This window comes from Balaenoptera ricei, chromosome 10, assembly GCF_028023285.1.
Source record: "Balaenoptera ricei isolate mBalRic1 chromosome 10, mBalRic1.hap2, whole genome shotgun sequence".
NCBI classification, from domain to species: domain Eukaryota; kingdom Metazoa; phylum Chordata; class Mammalia; order Artiodactyla; family Balaenopteridae; genus Balaenoptera; species Balaenoptera ricei.
Window position 1 is genome coordinate 87,683,991 of NC_082648.1, and position 12,569 is coordinate 87,696,559.

Genomic DNA, 12,569 nt, shown 5'->3' on the forward strand with positions numbered 1-12,569 from the left:
TTCCTGATCAGCATAATAGATAGAGAACCTCTCCATCCCTGAAGACATTCTATCATAATAAAATCTTTCTCCTCTCCCCAGAGAAGATTTTTGTTGTTCCAGGGTAAGATAATGCCTCTCTTTGGAGAGGAGGATGGGAAAGTTGCCATCAACCCTTAAATAAGACCAGAGTTTCCTAAGCTCAGTATTCCTCAGCTGTGACACAAATCTAGTGTGTGCTCAGCACCCACCCAGATTCACTCTGCTTTGACGTCCGTGGACTTGAGGAACAAGGGGAGCCAATGTAAACCTGAAACATGTTGTCTATTTTGCTCCGAGCAATTTACTGCCTAAATTCATTTGGGCTTGTTGTTTCCTTACTGGCCAATTTCTTGAAGTTTGGCATGGCCTAGTAGTTACACTGATATTTGGGAACTGCTTAACCCACTTGATGGAGAAGAAACAAAGATGTGGCATATGTGGCTAGCTGCCCCATTTTCTTTCCTTCTCTCTCAGGAAATAGAAGCTCTGAATGTTAGCTAGCCAGCCCCAAGGCCTCCCAAAATAAAAGCATTCCCCAGCCTTCCTTGCAGCTAGATGTAATTACAGGTCTAATATTTGACCAAGGAAATGCAAAGAGAAGTGGTCTGTGCAACATGTAAGAATTGTTCCTAAAGGAAGCTGCCCTTCTCCTTCTATTTTCTCCTTCTTGCAGGTCAGAATGTAGAAATGCTGACTGGAGTTCAAGGAGCCATATTGGATTATGAGGTAAAAGTAGGAATGGGAGCTATGTTTTTCAGAGCAAAAATAGAGAAGAATCAAGATAGAAGGAGCCTGGTTCTTGACACCATGGACCATCACTCCAGCAGCCTTGGACTGCTGTCTTAGACATTGACATAAGAGAAAAATTAACTTCTATTTTGTTTAAACCCATGTTATTTTGAAATTTCTGCCACTCACAACCAAATCTACTTCCAGCAATAGAAGAGATGTGGGGATGTTCTTTAAGATGGATTTATCTGTCCAAGCACTACTCTTTCCTTATCAGAATTTAAAGAACAATGCAATGTCTCATTGGAAAAATTTAGGAATCCCACCCTTCCACCCTGCACCCTGCACAGGCAGCTGGCTGTGAGCTTCTTCAGAACCTCACTTCTATGGTCTGCTTCTTTTTAGTCTAACTTTTCCCACACAGACAACCCAGAAATCTGAAGATTGCTATCAATCAATGCCCACACAAACTAACAATTAATGTATGAAGAGGTTTTCATCAAAATAAAAATTAAGGCAGGCTATTCCAGGAATTCTTAGCAGAACTTAGACATTTCCTTGGGGTATAATAAAATCAGTTGGTAAGCCAAATGCACTTGATCAAATTTATTAAATTTACATACATAAAATCTTAAGACTCTGGAGCCATTACTTTAGCATGCTTCTTGGCAAGCAGATTGAAGTCACTGTGTTGTCATTCATACACTCATTCATTAAACAAATATTTGTTGAGTATAGCCTATGTGTCAGGCACTGTTCTAGACACTGATGAGCAGGACATTCCATGCTCTCATTGATTTCACATTCTATTAGGGGACATGACCAGTAACCAGGAAAAGAACAACAACAACAAAAAAACAAGATACACTCACTACTGATATGGCCAAGAAGAAATCAAGTCTTAAAAAGAGGTATTATAAAAGAGATAAACTGTTTTGAGGAGGCTGATTTAAGTTGGATCCACAAGGAAGACCTATTCAACAAGGTAATATTTGAAGTGAGAACTGAATTATGAGACGGCTCCACTCCAAATGCAAAGATCTGAGGGGAGAAGAGTCCCACTGGAGGAAACATCTGCACAAAATCTCTAATGCAATGAACAGGGGAATTTTTTGAGGAAATGACAGAGGCCAGTTGTGGCTGAAGTAGAGAGGGAAGGGGAGAGAGGGAAGAGCTGAGTCTGGAGAGGTGGGCAGGACCAGTTCATGTATTTATACCCAGCGGTGAACTAAAGCCAGCTCACATAGTTGTGAGAGAGCTGATTCTTCAGTTTTGTGAGCCTGTTGCTAAACACATCCCTGATTATAAACTAAATTATATAAACTTAAAATTAAATAAATTACATTTAAGACAAAGGTTATAAATCCTCAAGATTTAATTATTTCATAATTATTTTACTAAATTTTATTATCTATGCTCTTGAGGTTATTTATGCCCATTTTATCTGGGCGGTAGAAATACTACATAATAATATGCTACCACACCTCTCTTCTCAACTTCATATTTACATTGATAGCTTGAAATCTGCCAAAGTGGGAATATTTACTCCATGGAAATCAGCAAACACTACAATCAGGGGTGAAGTCAGTGGGTTGTTAAACATTTACCACCATCCCACCAACAATAGTGACAGTAGCAAAGCCACAAGTAGGACTGGATCGAAGTCAGATGCCTCAGAGGCAGGACAACAATGTCAGTCAGGGATTGAAGGCACTTTGGGGCAGAGTGGGCTCAGCTACTGGTCAGTAGAGCTATGGCATCAAATCCAAGCAGATCAGGGTAAGATTTGGTTTAAGAAAAATCCAAGGTCAAAGCCAGGGGAAGCTGACGCAATAGTGAGGCTTGGCAAGGGCTGGTACTCAGTTGGTCAATGCAAGTACTGCCTCTTCCAAAAAGCACTTCCTCCAGGTGGGAGCCATCACCCTCCTTGACTCAGATAGCATCTTGACTTTTCTTCTGTAACTAAACACATAAATTCTCTCATTGTCCTGTTTTCACTATTGTCTCCTCCTTCTAGATTAAGAACTCTCAGACTAGAGACCAAATCTTAGTCTTTCTAAATTCCAGGACTAAACACGGTGCCTGGTGCATAATACTAAGTACTCAATTCATATTAGTTTAATCAGAAATGTAGAAAAATATGTACAAAAATGTTCAGGTCAGAAAACTTTGGGGGGGAATGAAAACTTCATCAACATGGGAAATAATTAAATTACATTTCATTCACATAGTAGCCATAAAAATTATTTTTTAAATCATAAACATTTATCATACTTAAAATGCACGCAATTCAACCCATGACAGATAAAATTAAAATATAAAGTTTTGTATCCCATTGTGTAAATATGCCAGGAAGAATACAAAAACAACAAAAAAGAATGAGAAAGAGGTGTTTTCTTTCGATTGTGGGATTGGGAGAGAGGTTTTTTTTTTTGTTGTCTTTGTTGTTATCTCTTCCATTTAAATGTCTATGAGGAAGGAAATTTGCAAAGAAAAAAAGTAGCTTGTCTAGAAAACTTGCCCAAAGCCATGTTGGATTTCTAATTAGACATAAATGAGCTATCCTTCAGCATTATTCTTTCCATCTCATCCTCTCTGGAAAGAGAAAGGGACAAATATTTATTCTGCATTTAAATATTTATTCAGTACCAGGCATATTGCAAAGGTTTCTTATTTAATCCACTCTATTATATAACCCAGTGAGAGAGATTTTGAATATTCCCATTGTATGGATGAGGAATCTGAGATATTGTGGTCTTGTAGGATAGGAGGCAAAAGACCTGGGGTGGTGATGTTAGTCTTGAGAAAAATACTCATCATTCTTTCCTGTTTACTCTTGAGCGACAGAAGAGCTCTCTGTGGAAGGTGAGGGTGGTACAAACACCCCTGTCCACTCAGAGACCCCTCTTCCCTGTAGAGCCTTGGTAGGTTTGACCATCTGAAAGCTAGGGTCTTGGTGGCTGCAGTCATTACTCATTGAGTGATAAATTTGGGAAACACATCTACTGAGGCCCACAGTCTACCAGACCAATGGGATGCTCAGTTTCTTGGTAAAACACATGCATGATCTTAGACATAGATTCTTTTTCTAATTCTTCTGCATCTGTCTCACCAGGGGGAAGCTGGCTGAACTCTAAGGTTGAGGAGACACTTGGGGGACTAGAAGTGAGTGAGATTCATCCATACAACCTAAAAATATATGTTAAGCTTTTGCTGCAATACTGGCACTGTTCTAGATTCAAGGATGTAACTGCCTCCCTGAGTTTATGTTCTTTTTAGGATGTGGACCTTAATAAAATTACAGGAATAAATTCAAATTTACGGCTGTAACAGAGGACATGAAGGAGATGTACATGATACTGAAAGAGCCTTTCCCTAGGAGGTTTTCTTGATCTCAGAATATGAAGTAGAAAATACCTAGATGAAAGAGGAAGGGAGGAACCTGGAACTGTCTGGAAACTTCCAGGCAGAAGGAGCAGCATATGCAAAAGTATGTGGTGGAAACAGTGGGGCACGTGGCTGAAGATGCATCTGGAGAGCTAGAGAAAGCCAGACCATGCAGAGCCTCGTAGACCATTTTAAGACTTTTTTTTTTTTTTTTTAAACTTTAGGCCGAAAGAGTTGTAAAGCCATTGAAGTATGTAATGAGAGGGTGTTTCTCTGAGATTTGCATTATCACGAGATCACTCTGGCTGAAGTGTGGAGAGTGGAGGTGGGGTTGGGGGCAGGGCAAGAGCAGTTAAGACGTGATTACATTTGTCCAGGTGAGAAATGGCTGTGGTTCCTTGGACTAGAATGGTACTGATGGTAGAGATGAAGAAAGTAGGATGCATTTGAGAAAGACTTAGAAGGTATCCATTTAGATATGGTGGGTGAGGATGAGAAACAAGTCAAAGATGATTCCTAGGCTGCTGAGTCGATGGAGAGAGTGCCATTCTCAGAGATGGCGCCATGCTTACTCTTTCCAGACCGAAGAGATCATTGAGTTGGGCTCTCCAGGCTAACCATTGAGAAGATGCCTGTGGAACTGAAACTCATTGGCATATTAAGTTAAAGGTGGAGAACCTAGACCTTCCTTTATGTGTGGTGTTTCTTAAACTATTTTTCTATTTTGTATTTTACTTTTTGATTTAGAGAGTATTTTCACATACATTATCTGTAAGATACAAATTATTCTTTCCATTTTGAAAATGAGGAAATAATTAAGTGATTTGTCCAAAGTCACACAGGCTATCTTGAGTCCAAATTCCATGCTCTTGTTCCTTAACTTCAGCCATTCAATCATTCATTCATTCACTCATTCAATATATGTCTACCATTTACTCACAGGCACTGGAGGCAGATTTATTATGGAGCTTATGAAGCTAAAGCATTAGGGTCCTGCACGTACATAGACTCCTTCACGGCTCCTGGAGGGACTCTAGCGATGGTTCATATATAGACATATATTTCTGTAAAATTTTCCAAAGAGAGTTAAACCACAATCAGGTAAGACTGTCATCTCTTTCCACTCTGATGTCCTCTTTTTTTTTTTTTAATTTTTTTTTCTTTTAATTAATTAATTAATTATTTTATTTTTGGCTGCATTGGGTCTTCGTTTCTGTGCGAGGGCTTTTTCGACTTGTGGCGTGCGGGGGCCACTCTTCATCGCGGTGCGCGGGCCTCTCAGTGTCGCGGCCTCTCTTGTTGTGGAGCACAAGCTCCAGACGCGCAGGCTCAGTAGTTGTGGCTCACGGGCCTAGTTGCTCCATGGCATGTGGGATCTTCCCAGACCAGGGCTTGAACCCGTGTCCCCTGCATTGGCAGGCAGACTCTCAACCACTGCGCCACCAGGGAAGCCCTGTGTCCTCTTCATCATACTTTACATGCCCAGTGGCCCAGACATCATTGAGATCAAGCTAAGGAGAAGTTAAGATGAAGTTACATTTATTGAATAGTTTGCATTTAGTGGATGCATTTATGTTATCTGCAGTCATTTTCATGGATAGCTCTCGCTGGTTGTCTAGCTGTAAGAAGGGTTTCAGGGACACTCCTACTGTTCACTGCCCTGGGTCACTGAGTCTTAAAGTTCGAGGTCAGAAGCCTTGAGAGTGTGGTCTAAGTGTCCAGTTTTCTTCAGCCCCTGGTCAAAACAGTTTCCTTTCCAGAGATCTAATGCACAACAAAGTGACTATAGTTAACAGTACTGTATCGTATATGTGGAATTTACTAAGCGGGTGGATCTCATGTGGGCTCACCACATGCGCGTGCACGTGCACACGCACACAGAGAAAAGAAGAAAAAGAAAATGGTAATTATGTGAGGTGATAAGTATGTTAATTAGCTTGATTGTTGCGATATGAACAGCAAAACATCAAGTTGTACACCTTAAATATATGCAATTTTAATTTGTCAATTAGTTATACCTCAATAAAGCTGGGGGAAATATCATATGCTTGGGCAACTCCCCCCAACCCCCCAATTTAAAAAAAAAAACAGAATTTCTTTCCTTGTTAGGAATATACTTGGTAATAAAGCATGAGGATGAGAGGGAATCGATGGAAAGTTAAGATTTCCAAGGTGGAGCTGTTCTGAGCGCAGACAACACCCAAGATATAGCCTTAAAGAGGGTAGCCAAAGAGGATTGGAGGTTAAGTTTGTTGGAGTCTCAAAAGTCGAGGAAGCGAGAGGCTCTGTGCTCTGTAGGTTGTTCCAATGGCCCTTTTCTTCCCACTGCAAATTTTTGCCAATTCTTCAGGGCCAGCATCAAAGACCATCCCTTAATAACTTACCAATCCTCTCCACCCCCTTCAGAAGTCAGCAGGACACCCCTTAACCCATAGAAAGTATATTCATGGGACTAGTGTAACTTCTTTATCAGAAGAGATTAATTCTTCATAGCTCTGAATAATGGAGACTGTGTCTTATCACCTGAAATACCTCTAGAGTACTAGTTCTCCATCTTCAGTGTACAAAAGGACTACTCTATAGCTTGTTAAAAAGGCCAACTGGCCAGATTATGACTTGGTGGGTCTGGGCTGAAGCTTCATAATCTGACCATTAACAGCACGTCATGTATTTCTAATGTAGGTATTGTGTGGGCGTGATACAGACAGCACGGTGCTCTGTGCTTGTACTGAGTTGTATGGGATAGAACTAGTAAAATCAACTTGTAATGAATGGAATTGCAAGATTTTCACGCAGTCCTCACTGCAGTTCAAGAAATAACCGGCAGGTGGCGAGAGACTCACACAACCCACTAAGGAGGACTTCGAGCTTCCACGGCCGCCAAATCCCAAACCAAAAACTGCTCAGGCAGTCAAAGGGAATCCTGTGTCCCAAGCAAAGCCGCCTTTAGCCAGAGTGGTGAGTTTCTTCTCTTTGCATGTGAATCCTGATGAGCCAACGGCCCATCTCTTACTCTGGCCCCCAGGGCTAAAGTTATGCTGACCCCATAATGCAGCCTCTGGCCCCTAGGAGCCATAATCCTGGCACTAGCAAGGACTGGTCTCCATCATGAAGCTGTATGAGGTCATGTGCCTTCTGAAGGTCCTTGCAGTAAAGATCAGCAAAAGATGTTTGTCTGCTCAAAGAGGGAAGCTGTTGCCAATAGGGGGTCATGTGGTCGTGCCTGTATTGTCTGTGTAGTCAGAGCTGAAGGGGAGGCATTTTACTCAGCCCCCTCATTTTGTAGATGGAGAATAGTCTAGGAGAGAGTAAGCAATTTGCCCAAGGGCACAGAGATAGAAAGTTCCAGAACCTGGAGTCTGACTTCAAGTGGCTTGCCTTTTCACTGCACTTGATACTACAGGTGTTAAAGGTGTGTGTGTGTGTGTGTGTGTTTACTTCATTAGTGTCTGCTCATGAATTATTGTCATGCACGAGAAGCTGGCGGTGACCATCTGGTTGGGGAAGAGGGGTTGGATGTGTTTGCATCAACAAGTCCACTTTTTACCTAGATCGTGTATTTATTTGGGGGTAACCTGGAGGATGAGGGAGGGTGGGAGTACACACTAACAGAGCATGAGGGAAGAGGGCAGAGGGCTCTCCATTGTTTTTAAACTGTGTTTTAATGGACCTTCTTGTCTTATACTCCTCCTTTTCTGTCTACTAAACTAGAAGCTTACTGAAGGCAGATTGTCTTATTTATCTCTGATTATATTCAATAGTTATTTGACGAATCAGTGAGCATGTCAACCTTGATCATTTTTGGATCAAAGCAATATTTTCTAACATCTGAGATGAATAGCGCATACCTCCTGTGATGCATTTCAGTATGCTTATATTTACTTAAGAAATGCATATACAGTGTTCACTCGGTGCCCAGCACTGTTCTCAGCATTTTACAAATATTAGCTCATTTAATTTTGTTTTTGTTGCTGTTTATTTAAGTTTCCGTGACAACGAATAACCATGTATCAGAAATTACCCTCGTCCCCTCCCTCCACCTCCTACCCCAAAAGACTCTGCAAATGCTAGGTCTAGGGAAGGGGGGGCGGGGAGGAAAGAGTTTAACTGTCCCACCTTGGGGGCTCACAGTTGCTCAAGTAGCCCCTGGGCCCTGGCAGCGGCCTCTTTCTTGCTAACCTGGTGCGAGCAAACTTTCCCCTTGGCCGGCGGGGGCCAGCGTCCAGGTCTGCACCGAGGTGCAGACAGCTCGCAGCCGCTGGCTGATTTATAGGCCAGAGCATTCCCCGGCCGCGCCGCAAGGAGTCGGGCTGAGCTCGGACTTTGGGGAGGTGATGATGGACACAGGACACGTGGCCACACAATGGGGACACACGACTGACCTCAGTCACTTCGGCAAACTGCCCCTGTTTTCAGGAGGAGGCAGGAGCGTTTCAGGAGCTCCAGCTCCAGGGCCCCGGCGGCGCCTGCGTTCCTCTCCCCAGCAGGCAGCGCCCCTCGCCCGCCCTGGTGAGCGCAGAGGGCGCCCAAGGGCCTGCTGGGCCCCTGGAGCTCTCAGAGGCCTCTGACCCTCAGCCCCAAAGTCCTTCCCTCAGCATGCGAGCCTTGGTGCGCTCCATATTTTATAAAGAAAGCGAACCATCTCCGCTTGGGGGCTGAGACTGGCCAGGGCGCGCTGGGAGTGAACTTTCCCGGCTGGTCAGATAGAGACACATGGGGATTTTGCGATGTCACCAGGCGGCCGGGCAGGGCCTGGGTGACAGAGGAAGGGTCAAAAGGGGGTGGAGTGTGCGTGTTGTGTGTGTGGCAGGAGGTGGGGGGCTGTGAGAAGAGGGAATCAGGGGAATGAATAGGGGGTTGGGGACGCCTGCATTTGAGAAGAAGCAATCAAGATAGGGAAAAAATAAACGGATTTTTTTTTTTTCTTCCCTGCTATACGCAAACTGTCACTTCGGGTTAGACTGAGCCTTTATCTGGCTCATTAGCATGAGCTGTGGCTAACGCGCTTAAACCCTCTAATTATTTATCATGCCGTCACGGAGCGGGTCGCCAGCCCGGGGCGCATCGCCACCCCGGGGCGCACTTGCGGGGACCCGGGGCGCAGCGCGCAGTCTGGCTGTGCGCTACCGGGAAAGACCCTCCCCGCCAGGGCCCCGCGGGGCGCTGTTCCACGAGACAGCTTTGCAGAGTTGTTGGGGTGTATCAGACGTGCCCTCTCCCCAAAACTCACCCGCGGGGAGCTGACGCAGCACTCAACTCTCGTCTACACTCGCGCCCGATCTTCTCTATTGCCTCCCGAAGCTGGAGCGACGGGGAACAGGATTTTTGCAAAACTAGAAGGCAAACTAGGAGCTGGGTGGGGTGTTGGGTGCACTCTAGAACGACCTCGGGGAGAGCCTAAAGGCTGCAGGAGTCCTCCTTCCAACCCTCCTCCCCACTGAGTTCCAAGAGAGTTCAGAAAGTCGAGGGAGGGGGGCGGGAAACGCGCTGGGCTGACAGCCGGCCCACTCACGTCCAGGGTCCTATTCAGAAAACAGTTTCAAAATAAGTTAACCTCCATCGGGTGTTTTTTTTCCCCCTCCCTTTCTAATTGTCCCCCCTTCCCCCTCCGTCTCTCCGTTCTCATCTGTTTTATGTTCCTCTGCGTTCTGCCAACTATTTTATCTTTATTCCTTCTCTTTCTCTCTGGCCATTCATTCCTTTTTTGTGTGTGTGGCTTCCCCGGCTGATGTGAGGGCTCGTTACCACCCACTGCACGCTCGCTCCTGTAGCTGAGGTGTTTCTATACAAACTGGAGCGTCCAGTTGTCATATTAATTATTACACTGAGTAATGACTGAAATGGTCAAAATAAGGGGAGAGTCGAGAGCGCTTTTTCTTGCTGCTCAAAGATTCAGCAAAGAAGCCGTGCAACAAAGCACTAATTGGTCCCCAGAAACACTCCGACAAGGCATGGAAGATAGGTTTCATAGAACCCGGCGATTGTGAAGGGGGGAAAGCGCTGAATGGACCCCACGCTCCTTTTCTAAACTCTCTTGCTGAGCAAAAAATGGACCTCTGTTTGAATACTGCCCTGATCCTTGAATACTATACCCAGCAGAGAAAAAATGCACCATTTATTGTAAGTTTTTTTTTTTTCTTCTCCAGCTATTCATGGGTTCTCTGTGAAGAATCAGCTGGTTTTGTTTACCGTGAAAGACCTTTACTTTATTTCCTTTCTTGGAGGAGGTGGGGAAGCAGGGGGGAGGGAAGGAGAGCCATGTGCCTAGACAAGAGAGGAGCTGGTCTACTGTAAGAAAATAGGGTGTAACAAATCCTACAAAAGTTTCGAATGTATTGATTCTTTGGAGAGCTATATAGATTAACGACTTTCTTTATGCTTATCCGAGGAAGGTATTTAATCATAATGTAAATGGGGCTTTAGAAAAAATAAAGACTTAGCAGCGTTATTTCTCCTTATTTGAAGAACTTCAAAAGGATTTGTGAGGTTCGCTGCAAATTACCCCCTCCCCCTCCCGGACCTCCCCTCCTTCACCAAAAAGCCATGAGAAAATAATAGTTTGTGCTTTTTTTGTTTTGTTTTTCCAGTTTTGTCTTTGTTTTTTTCCTTGTAAGACGTATGGAAAAAGCAAATAGATTGGTTTGGAGCCTGGATTCCTTAATGCAGGTGCAGGCCTGGCTGCTGTGACCAAGAAGCTCAGCCAGATCTCTGGTTTGTGTACTTCTGCCCCCGACCGCAACAGCCTATCCCAGGCTGGTCAGACTCAACCCAGGCTGGGCAGCGCCACTTCCAAAGTTACCTTGGGAAGGGTGTATTGGAGACAGCAGACTTCACAGTAATGAACTTCTCATTTCCCCTGGGTAAGACAGTGTCAAGCACAGGCTTTGAGCCGCATACATCCCAGGACAGAGGCCCTGTGTTACAGCTACTGGAGGTGGGTGTCTGCTCTGAATTCCTTGCACGCGCACTTTTCTCAAAGAACCCCGGGTTTATGGGGCTTAACATTCACCAACATTGAAGTTTGCACCAAAAATCTCCCGTTCAAATCAAGGCTCTAAGGCCTGTGTTCATCTTTGTACTCCCTTTGCCTTTTATTCAGGATCCACTATAAATATAATTGTATTAAATGATTCATTCAATGGGTAACCTAGTTTCACTTTCAATATGAACTCCCCTCCCTCCAGAGAAAAAGCACCAAAGGCACTTTTAGAAAGAGATGAGGCCTATCTCCTTTCCGCAGAGAGAAGGTGCACAATTACGGAGCCTGAGGGTAGCCTGTGAGCAAAGGTGGCCTGGCCTTCAGCTGCAGGTGGAAAGAAAGTGGTGGGAGATTTGGGGCCTCAGCACCTCAGGGTCTCCCGGGAAGCTGATTGCTATGCATCACTAGGAAAGTCATCTCCCCATGCAGATCCTGGTGTTGAATGCAGTTTTAATCTAAGGTATGGTCCAGCTTCAGGATTCCCTAACATAGAAGAGGGGTCTGAAGGTGCAGAAACTGAGGCCTTTATTGTACTGGAGGAGAAAGAGGAACCTCCCCATTTTTCTGGGATATCTATATTATGGGCAATACACACCAAAGGGGGTGAGTGTCCTGCCTCCCCATCACAAGAATGGTAACCCCTGATATGCGTGGAAGAATTTGCAAAGTGAATTCACAAAAAACAACAGATTTAATTCTCCTGCAGACCTTGACAGATAAGCAAAGGGAGTGCCGGTACTCCATTTATGAATGAAAGCCTGGAACCCTCCTTTTGTGAGTTGTTTTCTTCTCCCTCCACTTCTAGATAAATGGGACCTTGAGTGTCCTGGTCAAGAAAAGCCTGGAAATTTACTCAGAGTCAGGCCCACTGGGTGTCAAAGGAGCCACAGATAGCTGGAGGGCAGGGCCACTGGCTCTGCTGAAGCCCTTTGCCTCTGCCAGCCATGAAGCTTGTCTGTATTCCATCTGACTTGTTACTGTTTGTGTTTAAAACGAACAAACAAACACTTGGTTTCTATCTCTATCAATCACCCCGATTTGCCAGCAAGCATCACCACCATTCCTCAAAAAGGACAGGAATTACCCATTCCCAGGTTCTGGGACAGTGAGACAGGCGGCATTTGATCTCCAGTGGCTGGAGCAATTAGCACGGTGCGGTTCCAGGCAGCTGACAGCCAGGCGTTCTCTTCCCACAAAACCCTTCCTGGGCGTGTTGTGTGAGCAGGGCCTTCCTCCTTGTTTTGGAAAAGGCCATTCCTGTTAATCCCTTTCCATTTGACCTAGTTCTGAGAGCTCCACGTACATCTCTTTGAAATCTCACAACTCCTGGAGGTAGGTGCTATAACCATGGGCATGTAAGGATGAGGAGACCGAAACTCAGAGTGTCGACTATTTGCTCAAACTCCCAGCTGTTAAGTAACAGAGCCTGGATACCAAATTAAGTGCCTCTGCT